Source organism: Leuresthes tenuis, unplaced genomic scaffold (genome assembly GCF_036924035.1).
Source record: "Leuresthes tenuis unplaced genomic scaffold, fLeuTen1.0.hap1 SCAF_17, whole genome shotgun sequence".
Lineage (NCBI taxonomy): Eukaryota > Metazoa > Chordata > Actinopteri > Atheriniformes > Atherinopsidae > Leuresthes > Leuresthes tenuis.
The window spans coordinates 28,668,844-28,684,910 of NW_027325371.1; the positions used below are offsets into that span (position 1 = coordinate 28,668,844).

Sequence of the window (16,067 nt, forward strand, 5' to 3'; positions counted from 1 at the left end):
TTGCTACAGCTCGATTGGCCGAATACCCTTTGATCCTATTTCGGTGAATTTGACATCTGCCTTACATATAACAGATTAGCGGTTTAGCAGTTTTAATTTAGTTTGAGTGAAGGAATTCATTTTATAGCAAAATCCGAAATCGTGAAGAACTCATGAAAGTAAGCTTATTCTCGGATTCCTGAAACTTTAGATTTGCTCTTTCTTTTACTGCAAAGTACACGTTGTTTTTTTTGTTTAAATCTTTCTAGACATGGTAAATATTAAGGACAAAGCAGTTTTCACATAGTTTGAGTGAAGGAATTCATTTTATAGATAAAATCCCAAGAGTCTGATGGGAAAAGAGAGTGAATGCGAAGTAGACTTTAACACGGCTATGGGAGCGAGCCGAGTGTGGGCTAACCAGGAGAATTGCTTGAAAGAAATGCGACCCCGAATGAGCGGTCAGAACAAAGCCTCAATACGGGATTCTCGTGGTGTTTTTGTTGCTGCCTTGTCTTTTGCACAGAGTAAAAGACATGGCAGCCATCGAATAGGGCCCGATTGTTCCTACTTGGTCAGCCGAGGAGCAAGGGGGGGGGGGGGAGCAAGTGTCTCAACCAAGCAAAGCTCACCATGGGGAAGGTGGCTATGCCAACAAGCCTGATGCCCTGCTCCCGCAGTGACGGATAATCGTACTCTGGTTTCTCTTCATAACGTACAAGTCTTTCGCCTTTTACTAAAGATTTCTGTGGAGAGCAGCACTAATGAGTTGTTTCTATTTTTGGCAGGCTTTACCTTTGCGGGTGAAGCCCTTTCTGTCTGTGCAAAAGAAATCTTGTTACTGTGCAGAGTGACTTCTCTGAGTAGAGTCGCCTTACTTGTTGCGACTGTGCCGATGTTCGAAGCTGGAGTGCAAAGTTGTTGCTTGAATGGTGCTTGCTGGAGCGTGCGGGAGTGCAAAGTTATACCATTTAAAAGGGCTGAAGAGTGCTCAGTGCAGCGGGTGGGCGACACTCTGGCCACCTTGAAAACCGAGGTTACATCCACTACCAGGGGCAGCCCAAGTTCTGCCGCAAGTGTGGTGAGCATGGGCACCTGGTTGAGGCTTGTACCAAGGTGTTATGTGGGAAGAGCAGAGAAATTGGGCAAACTTTTGGAGAGTGTCCAAATGGCAGGAAATGTAATCTCTGTGGAGAATTAAATCACCTCTTCAGAGATTGCCCTAAATCTTTTGCCAACAAATTAAAGACGGTAAAGCCACAGTCAAGCCAACAAAGAGAAGGACCAAAGGTGGCAGTTGGTGAACAAAGTGAAGAGGTTGACCCAATAAATTCAAACTTCCCGCCAAAAGCTTGGATTGGAAGTGAGGAGCAAAAAGGGGAGGGGCCTGTAGAGGCCTCACCACTCAGTGTTGAAGTCTGTGAGAATTCACAGGCAGAGGGTGGAGCTACGCTAAATGAGGAGGAAGAGCAGACAGGTGAGTCTAGTGAAGATACTCACCTCCCCGAAGGTCAACAGAAGGTCAATTTGTTGATAGGCATTCATTTATTTCTTCACTTCTGATGAAGTTTCAACAATAAACAACAAACTTTGTATTATTAGAAAGAACCAGAATCATTCTTCAGGAATCCGAAAATAAGCTCTATTTTATGAGTTATGCACGAATTCGGATTCTCCTATAAAACGAATTCATTAACTCAAACCAAGTTAAGACTGCTTTGTCCTTCATATTTATTCATGTCTAATCAAGTTTCAACGATAAACAACGTTGTACTTTGTAGAATGAGAAAGAACTTCTTCAGCAATAAGCATCTCTCGACATATGACGAAGTACAGATTTTGCTATAAAATTAATTCCTTCTATCAGCCTGACTTAAAACTGTTTGTCCTCCTTATTTATCCACTTCAAATCAAGTTTCAACAAATAAAAAAAAGTTGTAGTTTGAGAAAGTACAACTTAATCTTCAGCAATCAGTATAAAAAGAGGTGCAAATGCCAACCATACATACCTACAAGGTGGAGCGGAAGTATTCAGCTGCAAGTAGGTGTGAATGTTCGACTATAATTTGTAAAAAGCGGGTAAGAAAAGGTTCGAATGCCCGACTATATATTAACAAAAGCGGGAGGAGAGGTCTTCGGATGAGAGTGGGTGAGAATTTCCAACCATAATCTATAAAATACGTTGAAAAAAAATATGTGAATGCCTCATAGAACACTAAAAGCGGAAGTGTTCGGCTGCAAGAAGGTGTGAATGTCCGACTATATTTGGTGAAAAGCAGGTGAAGCAAGGTCTGAATGCCCAACCTTATATCATCAAAAGCGAGATCAGAGGTGTTTGGCTGCAAGAAGGCCATAGTTTTCCAAAAGCGGGTAAGGTGCGAATGTCCGACTAAATATCAACCAAATTTGGGGCGGAGGTCTTCGGATGCAAGTGGGTGTGAATATCCCACCATACAAGTATGGTGGAGAGGAAGCTGTAAATAGCCGACCATAGTTTGGAAAAAGCGGGTAAGAAAAGGTTTGAATGCCCGAACATACACCATCAGAAGAGGGAGCGGAGGTGTTCCGCTGTACGAAGGTGTGAATGTCCGACCATACTTGGTAAAAAGCGGGTAAGAAAAGGTTAAAATACCCGACTGTACACAATCAATAGCGGGAGCGGATGTGTTCGGCTACAAGAAGATGTGAAAGTCCGACCATGGTTTGTAAAAAGCGGGTAAGAAAAGGTGCGAATGTCCGACAATGTATGATCAAAAGAGAGAGCGGAGGTTTTCGGATACAAGAAGGTTTGAATGTCCCACCATAGTTTGTAAAAAGCGGGTAAGAAAAGGTTCGAATGCCCGACTATACACCATCAAAAGCGGGAATAGAGGTGTTCCGCTGTAAGACGGTGTGAATGTCCGACCATAGTTGGTAAAAAGCGGGTAAGAAAAGGTTAAAATACCCGACTGTACACAATCAATAGCGGGAGCGGAGTTGTTCGGCTACAAGAAGGTGTGAAAGTCCGACCATGGTTTGTAAAAACCGGGAAGAAAAGGCTCGAAAGCCCGACTATACACCATCAAAAAGAAGGTTTGAATGTCCATCAATAATTGCTTTAAAACAAGAAAGTAAATTTTCGAATATCAAACCGCACATGATCATAAGCGGGAGAGGAGGTGTTCGGCTGCAAGAAGGTGTGAATGTCCACCCATAATTCATGAAAAATGGGTAAAAAAAAAGGTGCGAATGCCTAACAATACATTATCAAAAGCAGGTGTGAATGTCAGATCATAATTTGTAAAAAGCTGATGAGAAAGGGTGAGAATGCCCGACTATACACCATCAACTGCGGGAGCGGAGGTGTTCGGCTCTGAGTAGGTGTGAATGTCCGACCATAATTGCTGAAGAATGTGTTAGAAAAGGTAAGAATGCTGGACCATACATCATCAAAAGCGGGAGAGGTGGTGTTCGGCTGCAAAAAGGTGTGACTGTTCGACTAAAGTTTGTAAAAAGTGGGTAAGACAAGGTGCGAATGCCTGACAATGTATGATCAAAAGCGGGAGCGGAGGTGTTCAGCTGCAAGAAGGTCTACATGTCCATCAATAATTGCTAGAAAACATGAAAGAAACTTTTCGAAAATCAAACCGCACATGATCATAAGTGGGATAGGAGGTGTTCAGCTGCAAGGTGTGAATGTCCACCCATAATTCCTGAAAAATGGGCAAAAAAAAGGTGTGAATGCCCAACCATACATCATCAAAAGCAGGAGTGGAAGTGTTCGGCTACAAGAAGGTGTGAACGTCCAACCAAAATATGTAAAAAGAAGTTAAGAAAAGGTTCGAATATCCAACCAAACATAATCAAAAGCGGGAGCAGAGCTGTTCGACTGCAAGTAGGTGTGAATGTCAGATCATAATTTGCAAAAAGCTGATGAGAAAGGGTGAGAATGCCCGACTATACATCATCAAAAGCGGGAGCGGAGTTGTTCGGCTGTGAGTAGGTGTGAATCTCCGACCATAATTGCTGAAAAATGTGTTAGAAAAGGTAAAAATGCCGGTCCATACATCATCAAAAGCGAGAGAGGTTGTGTTCGACTGCAAGTAGGTGTGAATGTCCAGCCATAATTACTCACAAACGGGTAAGAAAAGGTAGTAGCCAGACCATATATGATCAAAACAGGGAGCGGAGGTGGTTCAGCTGCAAGAAGGTTTGAATGTCAAACTAAAGTTCAAATATATTAACAAAAGCGGGAGGAGAGGTCTTCGGATGAGAGTGGTTGAAAATTTCCAACCATAATGTATAAAATGCGGTGAAAAAAAAGGTGTGATAGAACACTAAAAGGTGGAGCGGAAGTGTTCGGCTGCAAGAAGGTGTGAATGTCCGACTATATTTGGTGAAAAGCAGGTGAAGCAAGGTCTGAATGCCCAACCTTACATCATCAAAAGCAAGATCAGAGTTGTTTGGCTGCAAGAAGGCCATAGTTTGCCAAAAGCGGGTAAGGTGCGAATGTCCGACTAAATATCAACAAAATTTGGGGCGGAGGTCTTCGGATGCAAGTGGGTGTTAATATCCCACCATACAAGTATGGTGGGTGGAGAGGAAGCTGTGAATAGCCGACCATAGTTTGGAAAAAGCGGGTAAGAAAAGGTTTGAATGCCCGAACATACACCATCAAAAGAGGGAGCGGATGTGTTCCGCTGTACGAAGGTGTGAATGTCCAACCATACTTGGTAAAAAGCGGGTAAGAAAAGGTTAATATACCCGACTGTACACAATCAATAGCGGGAGCGGATGTGTTCGGCTACAAGAAGGTGTGAAAGTCCGACCATGGTTTGTAAAAAGCCGGTAAGAAAAGGTGCGAATGTCCGACAATGTATGATCAAAAGAGAGAGCGGAGGTTTTCGGATACACGAAAGTTTGAATGTCCTACCATAGTTTGTAAATAGCGGGTAAGAAAAGGTTCAAATGCCCGACTATACACCATAAAAAGCGGGAGCGGAGGTGTTCCGCTGTAAGACGGTGTGAATGTCCGACCATAGTTGGTAAAAAGCGGGTAAGAAAAGGTTAAAATACCCGACTGTACAAAATCAATAGCGAGAGCGGAGTTGTTCGGCTACAAGACGGTGTGAAAGTACGACCATGGTTTGTAAAAAGCAGTTAAGAAAAGGTTCGAATATCCAACCAAACATAATCAAAAGCGGGAGCAGAGCTGTTCGACTGCAAGTAGGTGTGAATGTCCAGCCATAATTACTCACAAACGGGGGAAGAAAAGGTAGTATTGCCAGACCATACATGATCAAAACAGGGAGCGGAGGTTCAGCTGCAAGGTGTGAATGTCTGACTATAGTTTGTAAAAAGCGGGTAAGACAAGGTGCGAATGCCCGACAATGTATGATCAAAAGAGAGAGCGGAGGTGTTCGGCTGCAAGGTCTGAATGTCCAACCATAATTTGTAAAAACCGGGTAAGAAAAGGCTCGAAAGCCCGACTATACATCATCAAAAGCGGGAGCGGAGGTGTTCAGCTGCAAGAAGGTGTGAATGTTCGACTAAAGTTTGTAAAAAGCTGGTAAGACAAGGAGCGATGTCCCGACATTGTATGATCAAAAGCGGGAGCGGAGGTGTCCAGCTGTGAGTAGGCGTGAATGTCCGACCATAATTGCTGAAAAATGTGTTAGAAAAGGTAAGAATACTGGACCATATATCATCAAAAGCGGGAGAGGTGGTGTTCGGCTGCAAGAAGGTGTGAAAGTCCAACAATGGTTTGTAAAAAGCGGGTAATAAAAGGTTCGAATGCCCGAATATACATCATCAAAAGCGGAAGCGGAGGTGTTCGGATGCAAGAAGGTGTGAACGTCCGACCAAAGTTTGTAAAAAGCAGTGAAAAGCGAGAAAAAGCTTTTCGTGAGTTTTGCATGATTTGGGATTTTGCTTATAAAATGCATTACTTCACTCAAACTATGTTAAAACTGATTTGTCCTTCATATTTACCATGTCTAGAAAGATTTAAACAAAAAAAAACAACGTTGTACTTTGCAGTAAAAGAAAGAGCAAATCTAAAGTTTCAGGAATCCGAGTATAAGCCTGCTTTCATGAGTTCTGCACGATTTCGGATTTTGCTATAAAATGAATTGCTTTGCTCAAACCAAGTTAAAACTGCTTTGTCCTTCCATATTCATCAATGTCTAGATCGACTTCAACAAAGAAAAACATTGGACTTTGCAGTAGAAGAAGTTGAAATCCATCTACACATTGATAAATACGAAGGACAAAGCAGTTCCCACTTGCCCATAAGAAAATAAGCTTATTCTCGGATTCCTGATCCTTCAGTTTTGCTCTTTCTTTTACTGCAAAATACAATGTTGTTCTTTGTTGAAGTCGATCTAGACATTGATAAATATGAATGAAAAAGCAGTTTTAACTTGGTTTGAGTGAATGAATTCATTTTATACATAAAATCCGAAATCGTGCAGAACTCATGAAAATAAGCTTATTCTCGGATTCCTAAAACTTTTGATTGGCTCTTTCTTTTACTGCAAAGTACAACGTTGTTTTTTTTTTTAAATCTATCGAGACATTGATAAATATGAAGGTAAAAGCCGTTTTAACATAGTTTGAGTGAAGGAATTGATTTTATAGATAAAATCCCAAATCATGCAGAACTCCTCAAAAGGGGCGTATGGCTTAATCACAAGTGTGGCTCTTTCTCATTCAGGGTAGTATGAGGAAGTTTATGCTTGAAATATATGTAGAAATGGGTACATATGAAGGACAAAGGAGTGTTAACTTAGTTTGAGTGAAGGAATTAATTTTATACATAAAATCCCAAATCATGCAGAACGTATGAAAAGAAGCTTATTCTCGGATTCCTGATCCTTCAGTTTTGCTCTTTCTTCTACTGCAAAATACAATGTTGTTCTTTGTTGAAGTCGATCTAGACATTAATAAATATGAAGGAAAAAGCAGTTTTAACTTGGTTTGAGTGAATGAATTCATTTTATACATAAAATCCGAAATCGTGCAGAACTCATGAAAATAAGCTTATTCTCGGATTCCTAAAACTTTTGATTTGCTCTTTCTTTTATTGCAAAGTACAACGTTGTTTTTTTGTTTAAATCTATCGAGACATTGATAAATATGAAGGTAAAAGCCGTTTTAACATAGTTTGAGTGAAGGAATTAATTTTATAGATAAAATCCCAAACCATGCAGAACTCCTCAAAAGGGGCGTATGGCTTAATCACAAGTGTTGCTCTTTCTCATTCAGGGTAGTATGAGGAAGTTTATGCTTGAAATATATGTAGAAATGGGTACATATGAATGACAAAGCAGTGTTAACTTAGTTTGCGTGAAGGAATTCATTTTATACATAAAATCCGAAATCGTGCAGAACTCATGAAAATAAGCTTATTCTCGGATTCCTAAAACTTTTGATTTGCACTTTCTTTTACTGCAAAGTACAACGTTGTTTTTTGTTGAAATCTATCTAGACATTGATAAATACCAGTCGAAACTCTGCTGCCGCTTTTGATAATTTATGGTTGGGCATTCTTACCTTTTCTTACCCGCTTTTTACAAATTATGATCTTACATTCACACCTACTTGCAGTCGAACACCTTCTCATCCACTTATGATCATGTGCGGTTGGGCTTTCGCACCTTTTCTTACCCATTTTTCAGTAATTATGGGTGGACATTCAGACCTTCTTGCAGCCGAAAACCTCCACTCCTCTTTTGATCATACATTGTCGGGAATTCACACCTTGTCTTACCCGCTTTTTACAAACTTTATATGGTCTGGCAATAGTACCCTTTCTTACCCGTTTGTGAGTAATTATGGCTGGACATTCACACCTACTTGCAGCCGAACACAACCTCTCCCGCTTTTGGTGATATATGGTCCGGCATTCTTACCTTTTCTAACACATTTTTCAGCAATTATGGTTGTAGAATCACACCTACTCACAGCTGAACAACTCCGCTCCCACATTTGATAGTGTATAGTCGGGCATTCTCACCCTTTCTCAACAGCTTTTTGCAAATTATGATCTGATATTCACACCTACTTGCAGTCGAACAGCTCTGCTCCCGCTTTTGATTATGTTTGGTTGGATATTCGAACATTTTCTTAACTGCTTTTTACAAACTTTGGTCGGACGTTCACACCGTCTTGCAGCCGAACACCTCCGCTTCCGCTTTTGATGGTATATAGTCGGGCATTCGAGCCTTTTCTTACCCGCCTATTACTTACTATGGTTGGACATTCAAACCTTCTTGTAGCCGAACACATCCGCTCCTGCTTTTGATGATGTATTATTTGGCATTTGCACCTTTTCTTACCCATTTTTCATTAATTTTTGGTCGGATATTCAGACCTTCTTCCACCTGAACACCTCTGCTCCCGCTTTTGATGGTGTATAGTCGGGCTTTCGAGCCTTTTCTTCCCCGATTTTTACAAATTGTGGTTGGACATTCAGACCTTGCAGCCGAAAACCTCCGCTCCCTCTTTTGATCATACATTGTCGGGCATTCGCCCCTTGTCTTACACGGTTTTTACAAACTTTAGTCAGACATTCACACCTTGCAGCTGAACCACCTCCATTCCCTGTTTTGATCATGTGTGGTCTGGAAATACTACCTTTTCTTCCCCCATTTGTGAGTGATTATGGCTGGACATTCACACCTACTTGCAGCCGAAAAACCACCTCTCCCGCTTTTGATGATGTATTGTCCGGCATTCTAGTCTTTTCTATCACATTTTTCAGCAATTATGATCTGACATTCACACCTACTTGCAGTCGAACAGCTCTGCTCCCGCTTTTGATTATGTTCGGTTGGATATTCAAACCTTTTCTTAACTGCTTTTTACAAACTTTGGTCGGACGTTCACACCTTCTTGCAGCCGAACACCTCCGCTTCCGCTTTTGATGGTATATATTCGGGTATTCGAACCTTTTCTTACCCGCTTTTTACAAACCATGGTTGGACTTTCATACCTTCTTGTAGCTGAACAACTCCACTCCTGCTTTTGATGATTTATGGTTGGACATTCGCATCTTTTCCTACCCATTTTTCAGTAATTATGGGTGGATATTCACATCTTCTTGCAGCTGAACACCTCCTCTCCCGCTAATGATCATGTAAGGTTTGATATTCGAAAATTTCCTTTCATGTTTTAAAGCAATTATTAATGGACATTCACACCTACTTACAGCCGAACACAACCTCTCTCGCTTTTGATGATGTATGGACCGGCATTCTTACCTTTTCTAACACATTTTTCAGCAATTATGGTCGGAGATTCACACCTACTCACAGCCGAACAACTCCGCTCCCGCATTTGATGGTGTATAGTCGGGCATTCTCACCCTTTCTCATCAGCTTTTTGCAAATTATGATCTGATATTCACACCTACTTGCAGTCGAACAGCTCTGCTCCCGCTTTTGATTATGTTTGGTTGGATATTCGAACATTTTCTTAACTGCTTTTTACAAACTTTGGTCGGACGTTCACACCGTCTTGCAGCCGAACACCTCCGCTTCCGCTTTTGATGGTATATAGTCGGGCATTCGAGCCTTTTCTTACCCGCCTATTACTTACTATGGTTGGACATTCAAACCTTCTTGTAGCCGAACACATCCGCTCCTGCTTTTGATGATGTATGATTTGGCATTCGCACCTTTTCTTACCCATTTTTCAGTAATTATTGGTTGGACATTCAGACCTGCTTGCACCTGAACACCTCTGCTCCCGCTTTTGATGGTGTATAGTCGGGCTTTCGAGCCTTTTCTTCCCCGATTTTTACAAATTATGGTTGGACATTCAGACCTTGCAGCCGAAAACCTCCGCTCCCTCTTTTGATCATACATTGTCGGGCATTCGCCCCTTGTCTTACACGGTTTTTACAAACTTTAGTCAGACATTCACACCTTGCAGCTGAACCACCTCCATTCCCTGTTTTGATCATGTGTGGTCTGGAAATACTACCTTTTCTTCCCCCGTTTGTGAGTAATTATGGCTGGACATTCACACCTACTTGCAGCCGAAAAACCACCTCTCCCGCTTTTGATGATGTATTGTCTGGCATTCTAGTCTTTTCTATCACATTTTTCAGCAATTATGATCTGACATTCACACCTACTTGCAGTCGAACAGCTCTGCTCCCGCTTTTGATTATGTTCGGTTGGATATTCAAACCTTTTCTTAACTGCTTTTTACAATATTTGGTCGGACGTTCACACCTTCTTGCAGCCGAACACCCCCACTTCCGCTTTTGATGGTATATATTCGGGTATTCGAACCTTCTCTTACCCGCTTTTTACAAACCATGGTTGGACTTTCATACCTTCTTGTAGCTGAACAACTCCACTCCTGCTTTTGATGATTTATGGTTGGACATTCGCATCTTTTCCTACCCATTTTTCAGTAATTATGGGTGGATATTCACATCTTCTTGCAGCTGAACACCTCCTCTCCCGCTAATGATCATGTAAGGTTTGATATTCGAAAATTTTCTTTCATGTTTTAAAGCAATTATTAATGGACATTCACACCTACTTGCAGCCGAACACCACCTCTCCCGCTTTTGATGATGTATGGACCGGCATTCTTACCTTTTCTAACACATTTTTCAGCAATTATGGTTGGAGAATCACACCTACTCACAGCCGAACAACTCCGCTACCGCATTTGATGGTGTATAGTCGGGATTTCTCACCCTTTCTCATCAGCTTTTTGCAAATTATTCTCTGACATTCACACCTACTTGCAGTCGAACAGCTCTGCTCCCGCTTTTGATTATGTTTGGTTAGATATTCGAACCTTTTCTTAACTGCTTTTTTACAAACTTTGGTCGGACGTTCACACCTTCTTGCAGCCGAACACCTCCGCTCCCTCTTTTGTTGGTGTATGTTCGGGCATTCGAACCTTTTCTTACCCGCTTTTTACAAACCAGGGTCGGACTTTCACACCTTTTAGTAGCCGAACAACTCCGCTCCCTCTATTGATTGTGTACAGTCGGGTATTTTAACCTTTTCTTACCCGCTTTTTACCAACTATGGTCGGACATTCACACCTTCGTACAGCGGAACACCTCCGCTCCCTCTTTTGATGGTGTATGTTCGGGTATTCAAACCTTTTCTTACCCGCTTTTTCCAAACTATGGTCGGCTATTCACAGCTTCCTCTCCACCATACTTGTATGGTTGGATATTCACACCCACTTGCATCCGAAGACCTCTGCCCCAAATTTTGTTGATATTTAGTCGGACATTCGCACCTTACCCGCTTTTGGCAAACTATGGCCTTCTTGCAGCCAAACACCTCTGATCTCGCTTTTGATGATGTAAGGTTGGGCATTCAGACCTTGCTTCACCTGCTTTTCACCAAATATAGTCGGATATTCACACCTTCTTGCAGCCGAAAACCTCCACTCCTCTTTTGATCATACATTGTCGGGAATTCACACCTTGTCTTACCCGCTTTTTACAAACTTTATATGGTCTGGCAATAGTACCTTTTCTTACCCGTTTGTGAGTAATTATGGCTGGACATTCACACCTACTTACAGCCGAACACAACCTCTCTCGCTTTTGATGATGTATGGACCGGCATTCTTACCTTTTCTAACACATTTTTCAGCAATTATGGTCGGAGATTCACACCTACTCACAGCCGAACAACTCCGCTCCCGCATTTGATGGTGTATAGTCGGGCATTCTCACCCTTTCTCATCAGCTTTTGCAAATTATGATCTGATATTCACACCTACTTGCAGTCGAACAGCTCTGCTCCCGCTTTTGATTATGTTTGGTTGGATATTCGAACATTTTCTTAACTGCTTTTTACAAACTTTGGTCGGACGTTCACACCGTCTTGCAGCCGAACACCTCCGCTTCCGCTTTTGATGGTATATAGTCGGGCATTCGAGCCTTTTCTTACCCGCCTATTACTTACTATGGTTGGACATTCAAACCTTCTTGTAGCCGAACACATCCGCTCCTGCTTTTGATGATGTATGATTTGGCATTCGCACCTTTTCTTACCCATTTTTCAGTAATTATTGGTTGGACATTCAGACCTGCTTGCACCTGAACACCTCTGCTCCCGCTTTTGATGGTGTATAGTCGGGCTTTCGAGCCTTTTCTTCCCCGATTTTTACAAATTATGGTTGGACATTCAGACCTTGCAGCCGAAAACCTCCGCTCCCTCTTTTGATCATACATTGTCGGGCATTCGCCCCTTGTCTTACACGGTTTTTACAAACTTTAGTCAGACATTCACACCTTGCAGCTGAACCACCTCCATTCCCTGTTTTGATCATGTGTGGTCTGGAAATACTACCTTTTCTTCCCCCGTTTGTGAGTAATTATGGCTGGACATTCACACCTACTTGCAGCCGAAAAACCACCTCTCCCGCTTTTGATGATGTATTGTCTGGCATTCTAGTCTTTTCTATCACATTTTTCAGCAATTATGATCTGACATTCACACCTACTTGCAGTCGAACAGCTCTGCTCCCGCTTTTGATTATGTTCGGTTGGATATTCAAACCTTTTCTTAACTGCTTTTTACAATATTTGGTCGGACGTTCACACCTTCTTGCAGCCGAACACCCCCACTTCCGCTTTTGATGGTATATATTCGGGTATTCGAACCTTCTCTTACCCGCTTTTTACAAACCATGGTTGGACTTTCATACCTTCTTGTAGCTGAACAACTCCACTCCTGCTTTTGATGATTTATGGTTGGACATTCGCATCTTTTCCTACCCATTTTTCAGTAATTATGGGTGGATATTCACATCTTCTTGCAGCTGAACACCTCCTCTCCCGCTAATGATCATGTAAGGTTTGATATTCGAAAATTTTCTTTCATGTTTTAAAGCAATTATTAATGGACATTCACACCTACTTGCAGCCGAACACCACCTCTCCCGCTTTTGATGATGTATGGACCGGCATTCTTACCTTTTCTAACACATTTTTCAGCAATTATGGTTGGAGAATCACACCTACTCACAGCCGAACAACTCCGCTACCGCATTTGATGGTGTATAGTCGGGATTTCTCACCCTTTCTCATCAGCTTTTTGCAAATTATTCTCTGACATTCACACCTACTTGCAGTCGAACAGCTCTGCTCCCGCTTTTGATTATGTTTGGTTAGATATTCGAACCTTTTCTTAACTGCTTTTTTACAAACTTTGGTCGGACGTTCACACCTTCTTGCAGCCGAACACCTCCGCTCCCTCTTTTGTTGGTGTATGTTCGGGCATTCGAACCTTTTCTTACCCGCTTTTTACAAACCAGGGTCGGACTTTCACACCTTTTAGTAGCCGAACAACTCCGCTCCCTCTATTGATTGTGTACAGTCGGGTATTTTAACCTTTTCTTACCCGCTTTTTACCAACTATGGTCGGACATTCACACCTTCGTACAGCGGAACACCTCCGCTCCCTCTTTTGATGGTGTATGTTCGGGTATTCAAACCTTTTCTTACCCGCTTTTTCCAAACTATGGTCGGCTATTCACAGCTTCCTCTCCACCATACTTGTATGGTTGGATATTCACACCCACTTGCATCCGAAGACCTCTGCCCCAAATTTTGTTGATATTTAGTCGGACATTCGCACCTTACCCGCTTTTGGCAAACTATGGCCTTCTTGCAGCCAAACACCTCTGATCTCGCTTTTGATGATGTAAGGTTGGGCATTCAGACCTTGCTTCACCTGCTTTTCACCAAATATAGTCGGATATTCACACCTTCTTGCAGCTGAACACTTCCGCTCCACCTTTTAGTGTTCTATCACACCTTTTTTTCACCGTATTTTATACATTATGGTTGGAAATTTTCAACCACTCTCATCCGAAGACCTCTCCTCCCGCTTTCTTTAATATATTTGAACTTTAGTCGGACATTCAAACCTTCTTGCAGCTGAACCACCTCCGCTCCCTGTTTTGATCATATATGGTCTGGCAATACTACCTTTTCTTACCCGTTTGTGAGTAATTATGGCTGGACATTCACACCTACTTGCAGCCGAACACAACCTCTCTCGCTTTTGATGATGTATGGACCGGCATTTTTACCTATTCTAACACATTTTTCAGCAATTATGGTCGGAGATTCACACCTACTCACAGCCGAACAACTCCGCTCCCGCATTTGATGATGTATAGTCGGGCATTCTCACCCTTTCTCATCAGCTTTTTGAAAATTATGATCTGACATTCACACCTACTTCCAGTCGAACAGCTCTGCTCCCGCTTTTGATTATGTTTGGTTAGATATTCGAACCTTTTCTTAACTGCTTTTTACAAACTTTGGTCGGACGTTCACAATATCTTGCAGCCGAACACCTCCGCTTCCGCTTTTGATGGTGTATATTCGGGCATACGAACCTTTTCTTACCCGCTTTTTACAAACCAAGGTCGGACTTTCACACCTTCTCTTAGCTGAACAACTCCGCTCCCTCTTTTGATTGTGTACAGTCGGGTAATTTAACCTTTTCTTACCCGCTTTTTACCATCTATGGTCGGACATTCACACCGTCTTACAGCGGAACACCTCCGCTCCCTCTTTTGATGATGTATGGTTAGGCATTCGCACCTTCTCTCACCCGCCTTTTACTATGGTCGGCCATTCACAGCTTCCTCTCCACCATACTTGTATGGTGGGATATTCACACCCACTTGCATCCGAAGACCTCCGCTTCCGCTTTTGATGGGAACTGACAACATAAGAAGTCCGGACATACTTTGATAGTATATGAATAAGTGGGTAGCTACTGACAAGCATTAAGCATGTCACACAGCCCAAACATATAACATTTCAGGACACACCACACAGTTAACAACCACAGTGAAGCGTGTCAAAGCCCAAACATGTAACATTCAACAAGACACTTACACAACACATTCAAATCAAACAGTCAGACAACATACAAGAACATATACCCCAGCCGGCATTGCTCCCTGCCTATTTTCGTACAGCACACTATGTGTGCGCACACCTTTATTCACAAACTCTTCAACTTATACTCTTTTACCGAAGTTGCTACAGCTCGATTGGCCGAATACCCTTTGATCCTATTTCGGTGAATTTGACATCTGCCTTACATATAACAGATTAGCGGTTTAGCAGTTTTAATTTAGTTTGAGTGAAGGAATTCATTTTATAGCAAAATCCGAAATCGTGAAGAACTCATGAAAGTAAGCTTATTCTCGGATTCCTGAAACTTTAGATTTGCTCTTTCTTTTACTGCAAAGTACACGTTGTTTTTTTTGTTTAAATCTTTCTAGACATGGTAAATATTAAGGACAAAGCAGTTTTCACATAGTTTGAGTGAAGGAATTCATTTTATAGATAAAATCCCAAGAGTCTGATGGGAAAAGAGAGTGAATGCGAAGTAGACTTTAACACGGCTATGGGAGCGAGCCGAGTGTGGGCTAACCAGGAGAATTGCTTGAAAGAAATGCGACCCCGAATGAGCGGTCAGAACAAAGCCTCAATACGGGATTCTCGTGGTGTTTTTGTTGCTGCCTTGTCTTTTGCACAGAGTAAAAGACATGGCAGCCATCGAATAGGGCCCGATTGTTCCTACTTGGTCAGCCGAGGAGCAAGGGGGGGGGGAGCAAGTGTCTCAACCAAGCAAAGCTCACCATGGGGAAGGTGGCTATGCCAACAAGCCTGATGCCCTGCTCCCGCAGTGACGGATAATCGTACTCTGGTTTCTCTTCATAACGTACAAGTCTTTCGCCTTTTACTAAAGATTTCTGTGGAGAGCAGCACTAATGAGTTGTTTCTATTTTTGGCAGGCTTTACCTTTGCGGGTGAAGCCCTTTCTGTCTGTGCAAAAGAAATCTTGTTACTGTGCAGAGTGACTTCTCTGAGTAGAGTCGCCTTACTTGTTGCGACTGTGCCGATGTTCGATGCTGGAGTGCAAAGTTGTTGCTTGAATGGTGCTTGCTGGAGCGTGCGGGAGTGCAAAGTTATACCATTTAAAAGGGCTGAAGAGTGCTCAGTGCAGCGGGTGGGCGACACTCTGGCCACCTTGAAAACCGAGGTTACATCCACTACCAGGGGCAGCCCAAGTTCTGCCGCAAGTGTG

The 16,067-nt window shown here is 42.4% G+C and overlaps 2 non-coding genes across 2 annotated transcripts; both read left to right on the top strand.

Annotated features, from left to right (window-relative positions):
* The first annotated feature begins 671 nt into the window (after positions 1–671).
* On the top strand, positions 672–785 carry LOC140274282 (U5 spliceosomal RNA). The gene has a single exon (XR_011908250.1). It is a non-coding gene; the product is annotated as a U5 spliceosomal RNA (small nuclear RNA).
* Positions 786–15,678: 14,893 nt separating this feature from the next.
* On the top strand, positions 15,679–15,792 carry LOC140274283 (U5 spliceosomal RNA). The gene has a single exon (XR_011908251.1). It is a non-coding gene; the product is annotated as a U5 spliceosomal RNA (small nuclear RNA).
* The last annotated feature ends 275 nt before the right edge of the window (positions 15,793–16,067 follow it).